Source organism: Bos indicus, chromosome 1 (genome assembly GCF_029378745.1).
Source record: "Bos indicus isolate NIAB-ARS_2022 breed Sahiwal x Tharparkar chromosome 1, NIAB-ARS_B.indTharparkar_mat_pri_1.0, whole genome shotgun sequence".
NCBI lineage: Eukaryota > Metazoa > Chordata > Mammalia > Artiodactyla > Bovidae > Bos > Bos indicus.
In genome coordinates this window covers 28,114,903-28,136,850 of record NC_091760.1, presented here as the reverse complement: position 1 = coordinate 28,136,850, position 21,948 = coordinate 28,114,903, and the positions used below count along the sequence as shown (strand labels likewise).

At 35.9% G+C, this 21,948-nt stretch overlaps 1 protein-coding gene across 5 annotated transcripts in view; it reads left to right on the top strand.

Annotated features, from left to right (window-relative positions):
* The window catches only part of ROBO1 (roundabout guidance receptor 1), a 1,292,670-nt gene that overhangs the window by 8,162 nt on the left and 1,262,560 nt on the right, over positions 1-21,948 (top strand). The window lies entirely within an intron of this gene.

Genomic DNA, 21,948 nt, shown 5'->3' with positions numbered 1-21,948 from the left:
TCTTATCATGAAATCATAAAATATTCTCATATGTTTTTTCCCAAAAGTTTTAAAAATTTTGGTTTTTGCAATCAGGTATAAGATCTATCTGGAACTGGTTTTAGTTTCCATATGCTACAAAAATGAGTCTGTCATATACAAATGTTCCATGTGTGGATGAATTACTTTTTTTGCTTGTAAGACTACCTCGCATCTGTCCTCATTTGAGACATTTTTCTGGTCATTTCTGCCAGGTTGGGATGTGGATCATCTTCTTACTGAATCATTACAATGTTAACGAACCAGAATCAAAAGCATTAATTAAGATTTCAACCAAAATAGGTGTATATTCAGCCAGAATTAAAGAATTGCCTTTTATGACAAACTGTATAATCTTTTTAAATAGTATGGAAAACTGCTCATGTGTAATAAGCTATGCCTATAATCATTCATTTTAGTTTCAGTTCTTTATAGAGCATATTAATTAATATCCCAAAGAAGTACTCTTTTTTTCATAGGACTCTAGCAAAGGTAGATCTTAGAAATATACTTCAATAGATCAAAGTAAGAATCATGACTCACTCTAGGATGAAGCATGATTGACCATTTGCCAGGTGAATTATAAGCCAGAGGCAGAGCATTTTAGCACAACAGCCAAGAGTTTCTGATCAATGTGTAGTTGAATAAGCACTCTAAAATATTAATCCAATCACAAAAATTCAGAATGGAAATTGTTGTAGTGCTCTGCAGCATAGTATATTAGTATACTGTGTACATAGTATATTAAACTTTACTCTGGAATGAGAATCTAAGAGGACTGTAAAACAACTACTCCAGCTTCTATACCCTCATAGGCTGTTTCTGTAATAATTTGCTTTTTATTCTGCAGTGAACAACAGAATAACAAACAAACATGGTTTGTGCTAAGCAAGTCTTAGATTATTTAAGTATTGGGTAGTTATTTAAGAGGGTTTAAGAATGACCTACTTTAGCCAATGAGAGAAACTTTTACTTATAAGTTCCCCTGAAGAAAGGTAAAATTAAAAAAAAAAAATCTACATCAGATACAAATTACTGCTGCTAGGTCACTTGAGTCGTGTCCGACTCTGTGCGACCCCATAGATGGCAGCCCACCAGGCTCCTCTGTCCCTGGGATTCTCCAGGCAAGAACACTGGAGTGGGTTGCCATTTCCTTCTCCAATGCGTGAAAGTGAAGTCGCTCAGTCGTGTGCGACTCTTCACGACCCCATGGACTGCAGCCTTCCAGGCTCCTCCGTCCATGGGATTTTCCAGGCAAGAGTACTGGAGTAGGTTGCCATTGCCTTCTCTGATACAAATTACAACCAAGCCATTAATTTCAAGTCTTTTTAATTAGAGCTCTTTATGATAATGTTGATGGAGGAAAGGAACTGTTTTAGGAAATGAACAAACTCATGATGCACTCTTGCTTATTCATTCTTTTGTTGCTGCTATACATGTTTCAAGTCTGAATTACTCCAGTGTATTGCTTTTCACACTCATGTTCTGGATTACTGTTCTAACTTTTTTCCATTTCTCTCACTTCTGCCTAGGTGTAGCATCTCTTTTAATATACCCCACACTTCACTATCCTTCAAAACACCATTTTGATTCCAACTCATTGCCTTTGCCTTTCTCTCTACTTTAAATATCCTTTTTCTTCTCTAATAAAGAGTCATCATCCTTAATCATCCATAATCATATGGATGATTCATATGATTCATATATTATGATGATTCATTATATAACTTAATATAACTTAACTTCAAAGTATAACTTAATTATTACCTCTTTTTGAAAGCATTTCCAAATTTCCCCCCAGAAAGCTAGTCTCTCATTTGTGTTTCAGTAGGTCTTAGCACTTACATGTATTACCCTTTATTACAAGAAATATTTATGTGTTTTAATGACCAGACTTTGATAAAATAGGAGAAGGATGATAAACAATTTCACAGTGTATCCAGCTAAACCTTCACTGTCTAACACTTTAGCCACAAGTTGTTTGTGCCTAGTGAGAACTTGGAATGTAGAGAGTGTGACAGGGGAACTGAATATTTAATTATATTAATTAATTAATATTTAATTCAAGTTTAATTATTTTAAGTTTCAGTTGAAATAGTAACATTTTACGTAGTCAGTAGTCACATATATCTTGTTGCTGCTGCTGCTAAGTCGTTTCAGTCGTGTCCGACTCTGTGCAATCCCAGAGACAGCAGCCCACCAGGGTCCCCCGTCCCTGGGATTCTCTAGGCAAGAACACTGGAGTGGGTTGCCCTTTCCTTCTCCAATGCATGGAAGTGAAAAGTGAAAGGGAAGTCGCTCAGTCGTGTCTGACTCTTAGCGACCCCATGGACTGCAGCCTACCAGGCTCCTCCGTCCATGGGATTTTCCAGGCAAGAGTACTGGAGTGGGGTGCCATTGCCTTCTCTAGTGGCTAACATATTCGGTATGGCAGATATAAAATACTTCTGTCATTGTAGGCTCTTGTACAGTAGAATTTAGGACAAATGAATGAATGGATGAATGAATGAATTCCACAGGATAGGCTAGTAACATTTGCTTTGCAATGGACATATGCCATTGTGTTGGATTGTATCTATGACTGTGTTTTGAGGATCATTTCACAGCTTTATGGAGAGAAACAGATAATCTCAACTTGACCAAGAAGATAATAACAATATAAAACACCAAAGAAACCAAAGGGAGTATTCAAGTTTATCTTTGGTGAATTCCTTAGATATTCACCCAAGACTTGCTTACCTGAGATGGCAGTATAGCAAACATCATCTTTTAAGACAAAAGCATACAAGAATAGGATTGAGCCATTGGTAATAATTCTATCCCTTAAGACTGAGATTTATTCAGATGAGGAACTTTATTTTATATTAATACATAAATACAAATTTAATTTTATGTTAATTGACCTGATACATTAGGTGACTATTATCCAAAAGAATGAAAGAAAGAAAACAAACAACAACAAAAAAAAAACTGTTGATAAGAATGTGGAAGAACTAGAACTGCTGTGCATTAATGATGGGAATGTAAAAGGATGCAGTCATTATGAAAAATAGAATGGTGGTCCCTCAAAAATCTAAGCTGAATTACCATAGCATCTAACAACCCCACTTCTAGGTATATATCCAAAAGATTGAAAGCAGAGAATGCAATACATAATTTTACTGCCATGCTCATATTGACATTATTCACAATTCCCAAAATGTAAGAAGAACTTAAATATCTTTCAACATAGAAAGGGATAATCAAAATATGTTATATACCTACAAGTGAATATTATTCAGTCTTAAAAGGAAACAGTCTCTGATACATGGTACAATATAGATGAATCTTGAAAACATTGTGTTAATTGACCTTGTAAGACATAAAAGAATAAAAATGGTAGGACTCCACTTACATGATGTACTTAGACTAGTCAGATCCAGAGAGACAGTGGTTATAAGGGCTGAGGTAGGAAGGAATGGGAGCTATTGTTTAATGAGTATAGCCTTTCAGTTTAAGATGATGAGAAAGTTCTGGAAGTGGATAGGAGTGATGGTTCCTCAACCATGTGAATGTATTGGAGAAAGAAATGGCAACCCACTCCAGTGCTCTTGCCTGGAGAATCCCAGGGACGGGGGAGCCTGGTGGGCTGCCGTCTCTGGGGTCGCACAGAGTCAGACACGACTGAGGTGACTTAGCAGCAGCAGCAGCAGTTGTATACTTTAAAAGGTGAAAATGTTAAACTTTATGATATGTATGTTTTACCACATGAAAAATTACTTTAATAAATATTTATTAAGGTAATGTGTGGTTGGACACTTTCATCTCTTAGAAAAATATTCATCCTTCCAATGTAGCCTCTCAATGCCCTTTAGAACGTTAACACAATCCCATAGAATAGTCTCTCTGCTTATTAACATTGAGAAAGGTGATCAGCCAAAAGAAATTTTATAGACAATGAACATACATGCAGTGCATCTGGTCTGTGGGATGTACTGTATTAAACAAGCACATTTAATAAAGGGAGGGAAGAAACCCTTAACAGTGAGCACTATGCTTCTGGAGATGACAGCTGCTGAGGTGTGATGGAGGTTTTGGAATGAAATCACTGCATAACTGGATGCAGTGAAGTAAATGTGAAGCCCAGGAGGACTTTGTATTGGGGTTAATACAAAGTGGCTAGTAAGGCAATGCCTTAGCCACCTGTACATGCAAACTGCTAGATCAAAGACCAAATGATCAAATGGGATTACTCCAGTGACACAAATGTATGCGGTTATCGTGAATTGCAGATTATGGAGCATCTGCGCCTTTGCTGACTCCTTGGGGGGCAGGATGTGTACAAGGAAAGGTCTTATTGTAGTGATGGTAAGAACACTGATTGCTCTCAATGCTGGGGAAAAAAGCAAGCATCATATCCTCCCCTTTTGTGTTTTCTTTCCTTAATGTGATGATTTACCCTCTTATATAATATTGTTTTAACCCACCCTCCTATTCTATACCATTAAATTTTCTAGGCAGGTGCAACTTGGCATCTAATGGATAACTCTTCTTCATAGATGATGATCTATCATACATAAAATGCATCCTGAACACACTGCTATATTTAAAATGGACCTCCGATGAGGACCTACTATATAGCAAAGGAATACTGCACGATGTTCTGTAATAACCTAAATGGGAAAATAATTTAAAAAAAAATAGATACATGTATATGTATAAGTGAATCACTTTGCTGTACACTTGAAAAACTAACACAACACTGCTAATCAACTATGCTCCAATATGAAATAAAAATTAAAAGAAAAAACATCCTGAAATTTACTTTACTTGGTACATTACTCAGAGACAAAGATATTCATATACCATGCAAACAGATATTGAGCTGTGTAAATTATTTTTCTAGGAAGGTAATACATTGGATTGACTCGGTTTTGCTCTTTTGCCAAATGCTGTTGATTGCAGGTGTTTTTCCACTGAACTGAATTCAGATTAGTGAGTGCAAGAGTGTAGAAAGAAGAGTCCAGCTTTATTAGTTTATTAGAATAATATTCTGACTAGACAGATTAATCAATCTTTTTCATTCTGAGCACAGTAAGATAATTTGGGAGTATATAGAAAGCTATTTTAAAGTGGTATCCTGGTATGAGAGCTTGAGCAGAGGTCAGGGAATATATCAGAAAATAATTTGTGTATTTTTCTAGAGCTGTAGTTATAGCTAATATAATAGTGAATATATTATTTATTTTACTTTAGTTGCTACTGCCAGAGAAGCAAAGAAATATTTTGTCGTAAAGCCATACAGCTTTGCCTATCCCCTTACGGTTCACCTACTTTATGGATTTTTAATTGAGACACAGAAGGTATATAACATTGCACAATTTTAAGGTAATAAAATGTTGAGTTGATACACTTATATAGTGCAAAATGATTACCACCATAGCATTAATTAATACCTTTATTACATGACATAATTACTATTTCTTCATTGTGATGAGAACATTTCGGGTTCACTTGCAAGTGTCAAGTATACAGAACCATATTTTTAACTATAAGAATCATTGTGTACATTAGATCCCCACTTTGTATTTTATTTCATCTTTCTTTCATTTTCATTCTTTCTCCATTAAGATTCTCCACTCTTTCTGAAACGAGAAATAATTTAAAAGAGAAATTATCATACTAAGTGAAATAAGTCAGACAAAGACAAATATCATATAATACTTATATGCAGAATCTAAAAAAAATGATACAAATGAACTTACTTACAAAACAGAAACAGATTTACAGACTTCTAAAACAAACTTATAGTTACCAAAAGGGAAAGGTGCGAGGGGAGGGATAAACAAGGAGGGTGGGATAAACATATGAACAGTACTATATATAAAATAGATAGTCAGCAAGGATCTACTGCATAGCACAGGAAACTCTACTCAATATTCAGTAATAACCTCAATGGGAAAAGAATCTATAAAAGAGTGGATATATATGCCTGTACACCTGAAACTAACATAATGGGATGAATCAACTATACTGTAATATAAAATAAAATTTGTATTGAAAAGGAAAAAAATAAAAGACATGACATAAAAATACCCCAGGAAATAATAATAAATAGAAGAGATGACATAGAGAATACAGGAAATTTCCCATTGGATCTTTGTTTTACATTGAAATTCTTGTCCTCCATTACTTACTTTCCCGGAATAAGCATGAACAAGTCATAGTTCACTTCATCAAACATATATTAAATACCAATCTCTATGCTGCAGGGTACTGGATATTAAATGGTGTGGAAGTGAATGAAAGTGATCTCCACCCTCAGTAAATTCAAGTTCCAACATGGAGTAGCTCCTGCCCAACAGTATCAGTAGGGTTTTCTCTCTTCTTTCTTTTCCACTTCTCCAATTATATGTAACACCTGTTCACACACAGTTGTCTCAGAAAAATCTATTTTTCTTCTCTTCTAAGACAGTCATTCTCATTGGGGTAAGAAGTTGTCCATTTTCCCCTTACCTGTATTTTCAACCTTTTCATTCTCTGGCTCCTTTACTCATTTTTATAATTATTTCCACTCAAGGAAAACAAAAGTCCTTCAAAAACATTTCCCTTAAAAATTTATTGTTAAATCCCCTATATCTAAGTAAAACTGCCTCTGCTGGGGGAAAAAAAAATGTTGTTCAGTCGCTAAGTCACACCCAACTCTTTGCAACCCCATGGCCTAAAGTATGGTAAGTTCCTCTGTCTTTCACTATCTCCCTGAGTTTGCTCAAACTCATGTCCACTGATTCGCTAATGCTATCTAACCATCTCATCCTCTGCCATCCTATTCTCCTTTCATCTTCAGTCTTTCCCAGCATCAGGGTCTTTCCCAATGAGTTGGCTCTTCACATCAGGTGGCCAAAGTATTGGAGCCTCAGCTTCAGCATCTGTCCTTCCATTGAATATTCAGGACTGACTGCCTTTAGGATTGACTGGTTTGATCTTATAGTCCATGGTGCTGTCAAGAGCCTTCTTCAGCACCAGTTCAAAAGTTTCAACTCTTTGGCACTCAGTCTTCTTTATGGTCCAGTTCTCACATCCATACATGACTACCATGAAAACCACAGCTTTGACCATATGGACCTTCATTGGCACAGTGGTGGCTCTGCTTTTTAATATGCTATCTAGGTTTGTCATACCTTTCTTTCCAAGGAGTGAGTGTCTTTTAATTTCATGGCTACAGTCACCATTCACAGAGATTTTGGAACCCAGGAAAATAAAATCTGGCACTTCTTCCACTTTTTCCACATCTATTTGCCATGAAGTGATGAAACCAGAGGCCATGATATTAGTTTTTTGAATGTTGAGTTTTAAGCCAGCTTTTTCACTCTCCTCTTTTACCCTCCTCAAGGACACATTTTGGTTTCTGCCATTAGAGTGGTATCATCAGGTTATCTGAGGTTGTTGATATTTCTCCCATCAGTCTTGATTCCAGCATGTGCTTCATCCAGTCTGGCATTTCACATTCTGGCATTGATATACTCTGTATATAAGTTAAATAAGCCTTGTCATACTTTTTTCCCAATTTTGAACATCTGTTGTTCCATGTTTGGTTCTAACTGTTGCTTCTCGACCTGCTTACAGGTTTCTTAGACGACGGGTAAGGTGTCTGTCTTCTTTAAGAATGTTCCACAACTTGTTGTGATCTACACAGTCAAAGCCTTTATCAAAGTTAATGAAGCAGAATTAAATGTATTTCTAGAACTCCCCTGTTTTCTCCATGAGCCAGTGAATGTTGGCAACATGATCTCTGGTTCCTCTGCCTCTTTGAAATTCAGTTTATACACTGGGGAGTTCTCAATTCATGTATTGCTAAAGCCCAACTTGAAGGATTTTGAGCTATAAACATCATAATCAATCTGAGTTCAATATTGAACATCTGATGATGTCCACATTATGTACATCAGAGTTGTTCTTGTGTTGCAGGAAAAGGGAGTTTTCTATGACCAGTGTGTTCTATTGACAAAACTCTGTTAGTGTTTCCCTTTTATTTTATACTCCCAGACCAAACTTGCCTGTTTTTCCGTATTTCTCTTGACTTCCTACTTTTGCATGCCAATCCTGGATGATGAAAAGGACATATATTTTTGGTGGTGGTTACTCATCTAGAGTCGGTCATCTTGGAGTCTTACATCACGTGGGCCTTAGGAAGCATTACTACAGACACAGATAGTGGAGGTGATGGAATTCCAGCTGAGCTATTTAAAATCCTAAAATGTGATGCTGTTATATGTCAGAAAATTTGGGAAACAGCAGTAGCCACAGGACTGGAAAAGGTCAGTTTTCATTCCAATCCCAAAGAAGGGTAACGCCAGAGAATGTTCACATGATAGAAAAGTTGTGCTCGAAATCCTTCCATCTTTATATAATGGAGAATAAGATGATGTGGTATTAATAATAATTAATAACAATGCTTGTACATGATGATATTTACGGAGGCTCATTCAGCATTGCTTTTTTGGCACATAATCCTTCAAATCAGTGAATAGGCAATATCACTACTGTCCTCCAGAAGAGAAACGTGGTTTTCATGTGTACAGTTTCATAGGTAACTAGCAGAGCTTTGATTCAAATACTGTTCTGTTTGACTCCAGAATCCAGTTAAAATTCTTAACTTTAAAATACCTCATGCAAATTTGTCCCTCCATGGCAAAGTTTCTTAACTTTACCGCACATTGAAGTCACCTAGAAAGTTTTGTTTTCTTTTCTCTTTTTTTGTAATCCCATTGTCTAACCTGAACTCCAAATGACTTATATTAGAATCCCTTAGGATGTGAAGCAGTAGTCAATTTCTAAAAAAATTTTCTTAGGTGATTCTAAGGAGCAGAAAAGATAACTACTGTTCTATAGTAAACATTTTGATGATACTCAAGTCTTTGTTTCTGGCATGGAGCTCTCTCCTCAGAGTTAAACTGACATTGTCCAGGGTTTACTGCATACTTCATTTGTCTGTCCGTATTGCCACTTTGGGATTTCTCCTCTTCCAAAATAAACTCACCCATCACCACCCAAATAGTTGCCTTCTAGAATCTGTGTGTTATTTAATTTTTCTCACCCCCTACTGCTCTAGGTCTCATAAGTAAAATCTGTTCAATGGTTTCTCAAATTGTGACTTTCCTAACACCTTATGTTTGGGAATTGATATTTTTGTTATTATATTCAGTTCAGTCGCTCAGTCGTGTCTGACTCTTTGCGGTCCCATGAATTGCAGCACGCCAGGCCTCCCTGTCCATCACCAACTCCCGGAGTTCACTCAAACTCATGTCCATTGAGTCAGTGATGCCATCCAGCCATCTCATCCTCTGTGGTCCCCTTCTCCTCCTGCCCCCAATCCCTCCCAGCATCAGAGATTTTTCCAATGAGTCAAGTCTTTGCATGAGGTGGCCAAAATATTGGAGTTTCAGCTTTAGCATCAGTCCTTCCAAAGAACACCCAGGCCTGATCTCCTTCAGAATGGACTGGCTGGATCTCCTTGCAGTCCAAGGGACTCTCAAGAGTCTTCTCCAACACCACAGTTCAAAAGCATCAATTCTTCGGCGCTCAGCTTTCTTATATTAGTACCTCAGAAATATGTTTCCCATTTTCCTTCCCTCTGTTCTTCATCACCTCTGTAGGTAAATTTACTCAGGCTGTTCTTGTCTCTCACATGGAATTTTTGTGGCAGACTCCCTGACTCAAGGAGTCTCTCTTTGCTTCATTTAGTCTCTCTTTGATTCATTTTCCTGTTTAATGCTGTCAATGTTACCTTTCTAGTATCCCATCAGTTGTTTCACTCTTTATTAAAAACTCTGTCCATTGACTGCACAATACAGTCCAAACAACTTAACATATATTAACAAACTTCATGAGACCTTTTACCATCTGGACACATTTCTTTCTCTCACCAATTTCCTTTTTCTTGACCAAAATACCCTACCTTCTAAAGTCCCTTCTGTACTCTGCTTTCCCTTTAAAAAAAAAAAAAAGACGTCACAATTATCCATTGTCAGTCTTTTCCATGGTTTGTCAACACCATGGGGAAAGGATAGGCATCCATATTTCAGTATTTTCACTGTTGTTAGCTGAGTGTTTTTCAGAAAGAAGTTATTAAAAAAATATATGTTTTGAATACATATGTGAAGGGGTGTGTGCAGGAACTTTTCACAACTCGTCATTTCACATGTTTTCCTCTATGAATAGAATGATCAAAGGCTTTCTCTCTTCCATGTGACATACACATTTGAAATACTTCTGGAGTTCACCAGACAGAAATAATGTAGTAGGTTTTTCTCTTTGATTCCACAATGCATTGTTCCTGTAACTGTAATAGGAATTCTATCAAATAGCAATGCACAGGCTTGTGTCCCTTCTAAACCAAGAATACTGAAGAATTGGGGGCATAAATTGGTTCTGTTTGTTTCATCTGCACATGTGATGATGCTTGGAATACAGCTGATTCTTCAGTCGTCACCTTTGTTGAATGGACATCAGATTTCATGTATTATTGAGGGGGTTCAAAGACATTGCCTAGCTTATTCCAGCTTCTAAATTTAATGGTAAGATTGCACATCTTTCTTCTGGGAAAAAATAAAAATAGGATAAAATAGGATACTACTTTGTGACCATTCATTAATAGTGTTATGAATAGGGAAGATTGTTGAATTTATTATCTGAATAATCAATTGTCACTGCTTTGTAAGCCCTTGACTTTATTATTGTAGACATAACTTACAAAATAATTGAAATATGGCTGCTATCCTTAAATATTTTTTTAAAAATGATTTTAAAAGACCTTGACTTTTCGAGTGAGAGAGGAATGTTCTTTATTCTTCACTTATACCTTTAATGGGCTTCCCTGGTAGCTCAACTAGTAAAGAATCTGTCTGCAGTGCAGGAGACCTAAGTTCAGTCCCTGGGTTGGGATGATCCCCTGAAGGAGGGCATGGAAACCCATTTCAGCATTCTTGCCTGGAGAATCCCCATGGACAGAGGAGCCTGGTGGGCTACAGTCCATGGGGTAGCAAAAAGTTGGACACAACTGAGCAACAAGCTGTTACTTACTTTGTGTAGTAATGCAAAAATATAATAAACAATTCACATTTGAGAATGCAAAGCAACATAAATAATGAATGTTCTATAAAATTTGTACTTAATTACAGATAATTAAAGGCCAACTCAGTTTCCATTTGTGTACTGTAGTATAGAATAGTACATAAATTCAAGAAAAATATTAAAGTATTAAAATCTAACAGTAACGGTTTTTCATATGATGCACAAAATTATAAAACTAGCACACGACTTGAGCTCAAGCATATTTTTCTTTGCTTGTTTGTTTTTTTTTTTTTTTTAGCTACACAGCAAGGCATGTGGAATCTTAGTTCCCTAACCAGGATTCGAACTTGTGTTTCCTGCATTGGGAGATCAGAGCCTTAACCACAGGGCCACCAGGGAGGTTCCTCAAGCATATTTTACTTACTCTTTCTCTTGTGCATGAAGAATAAAACCATTCCCACACCTGTGTTCTCTACCCTCATTGTCAGCCACTGCTTCCTAATAGAAAGAATAAGATAACCCCAAGCTACTGCTCAACATTCTTAGACTATATTCCTACCTGGGAAAACTCATTAAATAAAAACATTCCTCCAGTGCATGCTAGAACAACTAAATATATTACAAAATGAATTGTTGTAGTCATATAATTTTTGATATAATATACACAAATTGTTTCATAATACCTGCATATTATAGTCACTTTACTATCTAAAAATGCAGATAATTTAAGAAAAGAGAAAAGACCTGAAAAGAAATGTAGGCTTTGGTGTTTGGTAACATGTTTGTTATTTCAAATGAAAACTTTGGAATAGAACCAATTGTATTTAAACAACATAATTTAAACATGCATGCAAATCCATTCTAATCATATAATCCATATGTAAAGACTACAGATGCCTTATAATCGATCTCTTCCATCTGTCAGAAAGATAATAAAACTGTGCTTTTTATGATATCATTGAGATTTATTTTTTTAAATATTTGTAACAATATATCACACATTTCCATTTTGTTCACTACTGCTTCATAACCTCTGCATCTGAATACTCCAAATACCATTTCACTAAGCATATAACTCACCATCAGATAAGTTTCATGAATTCATTTTACTGTAATCTGATGATCTGTTTAAAACTTTACCCCTATATATTATTTGAAATAATTTTATTTCAAATAATATATATATGTATTTGAAATAAATATAAATATATATATGTATTTATATATATATATATAAATGTTAATAAGTTGTACATATATATGTATAACTTATTAACATTTTTTCAAAATGGAAAGTATCAATATTTGAATCTAATAAAATCTTCAGTAGTAGAGTTTTTTTTTTATTTTTTAAATTTTATTTAATTTTTAAACTTTACATAATTGTATTAGTTTTGCCAAATATCAAAATGAATCCACCACAGGTATACATGTGTTCCCCATCCTGAACCCTCCTCCCTCCTCCCTCCCCATACCATCCCTCTGGGTCATCCCAGTGCACTAGCCCCAAGCATCCAGTATCGTGCATCGAACCTGGACTGGCATCTTGTTTCATACATGATATTTTACATGTTTCAGTGCCATTCTCTCAAATCTTCCCACCCTCTCCCTCTCCCACAGAGTCCATAAGACTGTTCTATACATCACTGTCTCTTTTGCTGTCTCGTACACAGGGTTATTGTTACCATCTTTCTAAATTCCATATATATGCGTTAGTATACAATATAGTAGTAGAGTTTTAATGGTTATTAAACAGCTATGCTTTTCATGAGCAGTCAGAAATCCAAGTAATAAAGTAATGAAAATATGAGGACAGTTTTTCCAACCAGATTATCAAGAATTTTACAATATACAATACATGTACACACATACAGAATCCCATTATTTCTATTTCCAAACTCCTTGTAGGAGTTCCAGTCTCCTGTATAAGTCCAAATAAGCATATTTCCAAAATAAATTACAATAAAGGACTGAATGCTTTAAAATGCATTGAAGACATTGTGTTTCCAGCTCACATTCTCTTTAATCAAACATTGAAATTGTAAAATATATCTACAACTATATATACTTGTATATATATATATATACAATATATATATAATATATATATTATATACTGAAATATACTTGTATCTTAAAAAAAAAGAAAATCCAATTGTAAAATAAAAATAAGTTTATATTCCTGGCTTAGGACTATGTGATTTATGGGCTGAAATGCTCTTTTGTATAAAGAAAATAACACTGAATATATAACTTAGAAATTAAATTAAAAGTTCAGCTTTTTTATTTAGGAGATTATGATGATGGACTGAAGTATTACTTTGTGTAAAAAAACTAATATTGAAGTAATGCATAGATTAGGAATTTATTTATGCTGGGAATCTAATTATCAACCAAATCTTATGTAAATATAAGCTATTACTGAAATGAATATGTATGCATTACAATTATTACATTTGACTATCTCTGACTTTTAAAAACTATGCTTTATTGTAGGCTCAGTAATGGTTTTGAAGGGTTTTAGTGATATAAAACATTCAAATTAAGCAAAAATATTACATATGAAATTCCAGAACATTTGAGGTGTAAGAGGATCTGGAGTTGTATTCCTGATCCCATTACTGAGAAGCTAGAGACCCAGAAATGGAAAGGTGCATCAAGGGAGGAAAACTTAAGTAGAAATTGAGCTATTATAAACTTAAAGTAATTAAAGACTTAATTAAAGAGTCTGCCTGCCGTGTGGGAGACCTGGGTCCGATACCTGGGTCAGGAAGATCTTCTGGAGAAGGGTATGGTAACCCACTCCAGTATTCTTGCCTGGAGAATTCCATGGACAGAGGAGTCTGGAAGGCTATAGTCCATTGGGTAACAAAGAGCTGGATACGACTGAGAGACTAACTTTCTTTTTCAAACTTAAATGTTACTATAAATTGATGATTGAAATGATGTTTGTTTTGAAAATGTATTCTATGAACATATTTTAGAAGATGTTGGAAGAATTCCAAATTAGGAGATAAATAGTAATAATTTATGGTAAAGTACTAAAGCAGTAAAGTGGGTAGAATTGATGAATAGAATGCTTATATCACTAATTATTTGTATTTTTCAGTAAGTCATCTTAAATAGCTTCCCAGTGGCTCAGTGGTAAAGAATTTGCTTGTTAATGCAGGAGATACAGGAGACATGGGTTTGATCCCTGGGTTGGGAAGATCCTCTGGACTAAGAATTGGCAACCCACTCCAGTATTCTTGCCTGGAAAATTCCATGGACAGAGGAGCCTGGCAGGCTAAAGTGCACGGGGTTACAAAGTGTTGGACACAGTTGAGTGACTGAGCATGCACACACACATATATCTTATATAGTAGTCTATTTCTTTCTTCCTAAAAATTAATTTAGATTTTTAAAATATTTTATCTCTAAAATGTCAGTATTTTAAGTATTAAAGAGAATGTCTTAATCCCATCTACATTTTATGAATTGCACTATTTAATTTCTGGATGGATGGAAAGGGTAGATTTGAATAGTTTTTTCCATAGTCTATAATGAACTCGGAAAATGAATCTATGCAAATGTCCCTCTTTCTTTAGAAATAGGGGGAATTATAAAGATTGACTCAAAGGTTTACTTTCCTTTTTACACTTTACTGTTTATAAAAAAAAAAGAAGCATGATTTTGTATTCTGTTGCCAGTGTATCCATAAACTAGCACAAAAGCAAAGCTGAAGCAATTTACAGGATTGTACCATTATATGAATTACAGTTATGTAAAGAAGAACATCTAATTATGTGAAGAAAAACATGGATTCATAACAGGAGCATTTTTAAAGGGAGAAAAGCCATTCATGAGGACAAAAAAAAAATAAATGACTTCATCCTTAAGAGTATACATATAAGTTCTATTAGTCCTTAATGCCCTAATTGATTTCCTTAAAATTGTAATGATATTCAAATTAACTATACTTGAAGTATTATGTTCCAAAAGGAGAAAGCACGTGGCATTTGTTGAATCTTTGCTACCTGTTTTGGTCAAGGGTATTTACATGGTTATGTTGTAAAAAATTCTACCATTTTTTCCAAACTCGTAGAATTGATATTATTACACTCATTTTGAAATACAAAGAAACAAAAGCTTAAAGATAAAACATGTGAGAAGCAGAGGTATGCTTTTGCTGCTACCTCTGTGATTTCTCTAAGCCTTAGTACCTTTGTATTGCTTCCTTTGAATGTCAAGTAGGCTCCTTATAGACTGCTCTGATACATTTGGCAGTCAGCGATAATTGTTATAAAAACTGAAGAATTACATTAATTTATTTGGCTTTTTCTTTTTAAAGCAGGAAGTAGATTGTATTTTTTTTTTCAGAGCTGGTAACTGATAGTGTACAGGAAACAATTAGCAAGATTCTTCTCCTTAAAAAAAAAAAAAAAGCAGAAAAAAACCCTGGTAAGTGGTATTGTATTTAGGTGTTATATCTCATAGATACGAATGCTGTGATTAAGAATTTGATCTCAGCTAGAATATTCCAGGACAAAGCAATGACAATGTGGCAATAAGCACCTTCTCTATGACTGACTGGGTAGGATAATGGATGTAAGCTGTACTTAAAGCAAAAACACTCTGAATGCTTACAGGGCTACCTTTTATCCTTCCAAACCATAAGGACACTTAACAAGCACCCTTCTGACTGAAATGGAAGGTTTAAATAAGAATAATCATTGGATCCAATTTTTATCCTGGATTATTGAAATGTGGCCATTTGAGACATTCATCTTATAGAGGTGGAGATTATATATATATACACATCTATATGTATATGTATATAAATGTGTATATATGTGTGTATATGTATGATATACATGAATAATATATATTTTTCCTTGTTCATCATATCAAAAGCTACTAGGAGTTTTAAAATGTAGGAACTATATTAATTTTTAATAAAGGGCCCCTTGTTAATATTTATTTTTTCCATGTGTAACACATTTTATCCTGGAAATAGAGAGGGTAAGTTTTCCTTGAGGATAGGATTTCTTTCTTATCAGTCTTTAAATATGCCGCATCTTGCACAGGTACTTGCTTCTAAATAAGCATTTTGTATATTATTTTTTTAAACAAATATGTGGTTGTATGGATGGCATCAATGAAACAAAATTCTACCTCAGGAAGAGAAAGTTGCATTTTGGCAAGATGTTGCTGAAAATATGAAAGGACTGTAGACACAAGAGATTTTATAGTATTGGGGACAGCCTTCTTGGCTTGTCTTGACCCTAAAAAAATAATTGTCTCATTATAGTCACTTGGTCCCATTAAGCACTTATCCCCAAACTCATCAATGTAGGTGTTTTGGTTTTTTTCCCCCTATCATTAATGCTTAAGGTAGAGAGAATTTAACAAGCACATTTGCTTATGAAGGAAGTTTCTATATGAACAATTCCAAATGTTGCAATAATAATTAGAGAAGGAAATAGCAAGGGAATCATAGCAATAGCTGTTGAATTCTGCCACATGCATAGAGAAGTTTTTGTTTACTGGCTGATGTTTGAATTAGCAAGGGAACAAAAGCTGAGCTCCAATAATAGAAAGCAATCAGTCTGGTTTGGACAGAAGCTTAAAAAATTCTGATTAAAGACACAGAATTAAATGGACTTAATCATAAGAATTAGATAGAAGAATATCTGGATAGAGAAATACCAGGAGAAACACACCTCCACTGCAATGCTCTACCATTTGTTGTCCTGGTACCATAGTGAATTGGCCTGATGGTAAGAACGGACTCATTGGAAAAGACCCTAATGCTGAGAAAGATTGAAAGTGTTAGTCGCTCAGTTGTGTCTGACTCATTGTGATCCTATGGACGGTAGCCCACCAGGCTCCTCTGTCCATGGGATTTCCCAGGCAAGAAAACTGGAGTGGGTTGCCATTTCCTTCTCCAGAGAACGATTGAAGGCAGGAGGAGAAGGAGACAACAGAGGATGAAATGGTTGGATGGCATCATGGACTCAATAAACATGAGTTTGAGCAAGTTCTGGGAGTTGATGATGGACAGGGAAGCCTGGCACGCTGCCGTCCATGCGCTGCCGTCCATAGGATCATAAAGACTCGGACACGACTGAGTGACTGAACGGAACTGAAAGTGAAGTGGGTCTGATATTTACCATCAAAACTACTAAATGGCTAACAGTTGGCTGGCGGTGGGGGTGGGGAGGTGGGTAGGACATGACTAAGTTGAGATGGGTTGTCTGTGTCCCAAAGAATCTCTCATCCTCCAGCAAATTTCAGGAGCTCTTCAAAAAGTGGCTTCAGGACTGCAAAGAGAGGGAGACCTGAAGCACAATCCATTCCTGGTGTGCTTGTTGTTAAGTTTGTTCATGTTTTCTTGACCAAACCAGGTCACATGGCAACCCAGATGCAAATCTTGGGAAACAGACCACTTCTTGACTAGAGAATCTATACTGTCTCCCTGGAAAAGCTTGGGCTTAGGGAAGGGAGTAATCTGCAACTGATTTTTTTTTTTCAATCTACCACAGACTCTTTACAAATGTATCCAGTAGTTATTTTTATAATTTTTTTATGGATGTTAATATAGCCAATCCTGCTGTGGCACACAAAAAGTTAACTCTGGTAGAGTGAACTAAATTTACCTTTTGTGCATATAAAATAAATTCTCTCCACTCAAAATATTGAACACTATGGTTTTTTGTAAGAGTTAAAAAGTAACAAATTTAAGAGATGAAATGCGCTGACATTTTTTAAGGGATTCTTATTTTCAGTACCACTTATTTATAGGCCTATTTATATGCATCAGGGTATGCAATGCGATAGGTAATTCATTGAATTCATCAGGGTATGCAATTCAATGTAGGTGCTTCTTATATAACAGAGGATGTGGTAAACTTAAGAGGATGTAGTAGGACCTCCTGAAGTGCATTTAATTTTAGAATTGGTACAATTTACTATTTTATATCAGAGCTAATGATTAGAAGTTTTGTACATTTTAGAAATACTTTGTCATAAAACAGAGAAGTAAATTAAATTATATGAGATTGTCAGCATGAAACAGGTCTTAGTGTTGTTCGCACTGCCATTCTGAACGGGATCACTTTTTCCTCTAATACATGAAGATAATCTACATCTCAAGGAGTAATCTGGAAACTTGAAATCATTAAAATTGAGTGGGTATGATCATATTATTTTAAAAGTAATAAGTATAGAATGACCTCAGTTCACCAATTTAAATATTTTATTTTGAATTTTGTGGCAGTTTATTATATTAACATCATTTACATATTGTTTCTTTTGACTTGATGATAATTTCTTTGTGTTCCCCCAAATTTGTGTGTGTTGGCTGCTCAGTCATGTCCTACTCTTTGCAACCCCATGGACTGTAGCCGGCCAGGATCCTCTGTCCATGGAATTCTCCAGGCAAGAATACTGAAGTGGGTTGCCATTCCCTTCTTCAGGGAATCTTCCCAACCCAGGGATCAAACCCAGGTCTCCTGCATTGCAGGCAGATTCTTTACCATCACAATTACACTCCTTCTTAAGAAGTTAAGTCCTGGGAACTCCCTGGCAGTCCAGTGGTTATTATTTGGCACCTCCACTCCCAGCTTTCACTGCTGAATCCCTGGTTGGGAAACTAAGGTTCCACAAGCCACACTATGATCAAAAAACAAAGCAAAACAAATAAATAAAAGAATGTTTATTGATTTAGAAAATGTCAATACATTTCTAAAAGCAAACAAAACTTCAAATCCCAAACCAAGACCATATAAAGGGAAATGTTGACATGAGGCTAGTCTTTGCAGAATTAACTCCAGAACCACTGTTTAAAAAACATATCTTTATTTCTTCTATCTGCTTCATCAACCATTAAACCTTTTCCAGAGATTCTTCTCAATAGCCTATCCAACTTTGGGCTCGCTACTAATTGACTGCAGGATCTTAACAGCTCTTGATCATCACACGGATGTGCCAGAGATAAAGACAAATGACTTTAGACTTCAGGCAACTTCTGATCTTTTGTGTAACACCTTATATCCCCTGCCTCAATTCTATAAAATGTCATAAACTAACATATTCTGTGAACAATACAAGCCTACCTCTATGCGTTTATTTTCCCAAACCCCAAGTGATTGTGAGATCAGAAACAGTGTGTGTTACCCATTTCAGCATTATATGGTTTCCTATGAACTTGCAAAGACAAGTAAACCAGTGCAAAATTAATTGCTTTTTTGCACAGTGTTCCAGCAACAGTGGGCACCTGTTTTATAACATGTGTGGCTTTGTCTTATTGGCCTTATCTATTCGGGGAGTCTATCTCTTCTGGTGGATTCTGAGTAACTTGTAGGCAGGGAACCAATTACTCAGGATGCATTGGGCCTGGGAGTGCTTACAGGAGAATGAATGATAAGCATGAAAAGCCTCAATGACATGGAATACACAGTGCAATAGCCCTAGTATTTTATTACAAAATTCTGCGGCAAAATATCGCATTTCCTTTAAATATTTCTCCCCATTTTTACTCAAAACAGCATTAATACGATGAGACAAACTTGTGCATAGATATCCTTTAAGACATGCACTGTTTGTTGTTTATAACCCTGAAGAAAATTATTGCAGTTCTCACGTATAACTTTTCCCTCTGAGTGTAAATACACCTGCACACCTTTTATTATATTCTAACTGGAGGGCTAGTGAATAAGCTCTACGTGGTTGAACTGAAAATGCTGGAGGATAATTGGATCTGCAGGCTAAGGTGGTCGGAATGTTAAAGTTTTTATGTGTGAGATTTATTTGTATCACCTACATTATATTTGAGAAAATTCAGATTTATTCTGTCATTTCCATTCTGAATTTTAAACCCGTAGTTAATTTTTAATGCCTTTCTGGAGAGCCTCTTACCTTGCATTGTCTTTAAATCTCAGTAAAATGTTTCTTCTCTTAGTGGGAAAATTCATTTCTTGTAGAAGCTGGAATTCCAAAATAGCCCACAATTGAATTTCAAGGAAAAAAACAGCCCATCATTTTATTTGGTGTTAAACCTACTCAATTATTCAAGAGAGGCTGCTGAAAACATGAAATTGGCCCTATGAAACTTTTGAGCATTCTCCAGGTTGAACGGCTCCTCTTTGGCTCCCTTGGAGAAATAAGATGTCAATCCTCAAAGGGATCCTGGGTCAATCTTTGACCAAGCAGTTGCCTAAGAGGCTGGTTTCCAGTGCAGGTATGGAAGTTGAATGGAATAAGATGTGGGAATAGATGGCAAAAGGAAAAACTAATTCAAGTCAAACAGAGGGGGAAAAAAAAGACAAGAATCATCCTTGCAATGGTAGAAAGACTCCAGGGAGAAATAATTAAAGCAGGCTCACTCCTATGACATTCGTTATTGGCTGAGCTGAAAAATCCTGACAGCCTTGTCTTAGGTGCTTCATGCGCTTGGCTCTGTCAGGTGATTTTTTGAATCACTTATTTTCTGACAGGCCTCTTCAAAAAACTGTAGGGCGTCCCACAGGTGGGATTTGTTGATAGAGCAAAGAACATCTGTTATATTTTTACACTTCTGACTTTAAACAATGAACTGGGGGTCGGGGGGAAGTGGCTTGTTTGTCCATTGGCTGCTTCCTGTCTCCCAAGATCTAGGAAAGTTAAGCTCGAGGGAATTTTTCTCTTGCTCACGTCTGTGTTTCTGGTTATTAATGTCCAGTATATGGTAGGCACTCAATAATATGTGCTGATTAATTAACATATGAATTGATTAATCTCTGTCGCTCCTCCAGCTTCAACACAGGCTTATTAGGTTAGGTATCAGCTGTCTGACTCGCTGAGGGTTTCTGTATACACATTTAGAAAATACTGATGGTGCCATAGTTTTATCAAATCTGGGCATTGTTTTCTTTCTCACTCCTCCACTCCCTTTGTTCTACTTAATATTTAATTCATAATTAGAACCCTCCTTTTTGTAGAAAGGCTTTCCTAATCATCTTTATATCATGGAGAGTACCCCTTATGGCACTCTATTGGGATTGTCTGTGTTTTGGATACATTCACTTAGTAAACAATATTATCTATGAAGACACCCATGGATGTTAGCTTTTCCACTGAATTTTCCCCAGTATTTAGTTTGGTACGTAGCTATAAAAGCAAAGTAAGAAACAGTTTTGAAGGAAATGAAAAATACACATACTATTCTTAAACCTAAACTTCCTTTTAGAGACTAGAAGCAGAGAAAAGAAACAGTTGAAATATATTCAGTCGACAATTACACTGAATAAAGGCTGCTTATTACAATTCTCCAAGTTCCTTGGGAATGAAGTTAATAATAACTGAGGGACATTGCCATGCACTAAATGGTTGCTGATGCACAGAGATGGAACTATGCATTTAGGGAAACCTTTGGAGTTCAGTTATAAATCACCTGGTGATTATTAGTATATAAACGTATTGAAGTCTGTCTTTATGGTCATTTTTCGTAACTAGATCATTGGGTGGGGACTTGAATGATCCTAAGAGTAGTCTGATATGGAATGTTACTAACACTGTGCACTGACCTGTTAGTCGGAAGCACTGCCCACTTGTAGGAGGTGCACACAGCAAGCACAGAATGAATGGCAGGCATTGATAGGAGGTTTTTTTTTCTGGTCTAAGCTATCATCATCTCTCACTTGTATCGCTACAAGGAATAACCTCATCACTGGCCCCAGTGTTTGCACTATTTAGTCCCTCCTCACTCTGTAGTCACATCTCACAGCAGCCAGAAAAATTTCTTAATAATGAAAACAAGATCATATCTTAATTGAAAATTCCCATGTCGCCCCATCTCAATTAGGATAAAATGCAAACTCCTTGCCCTTTTCTCACAGATCTCAATAATGTGGGTCTTCC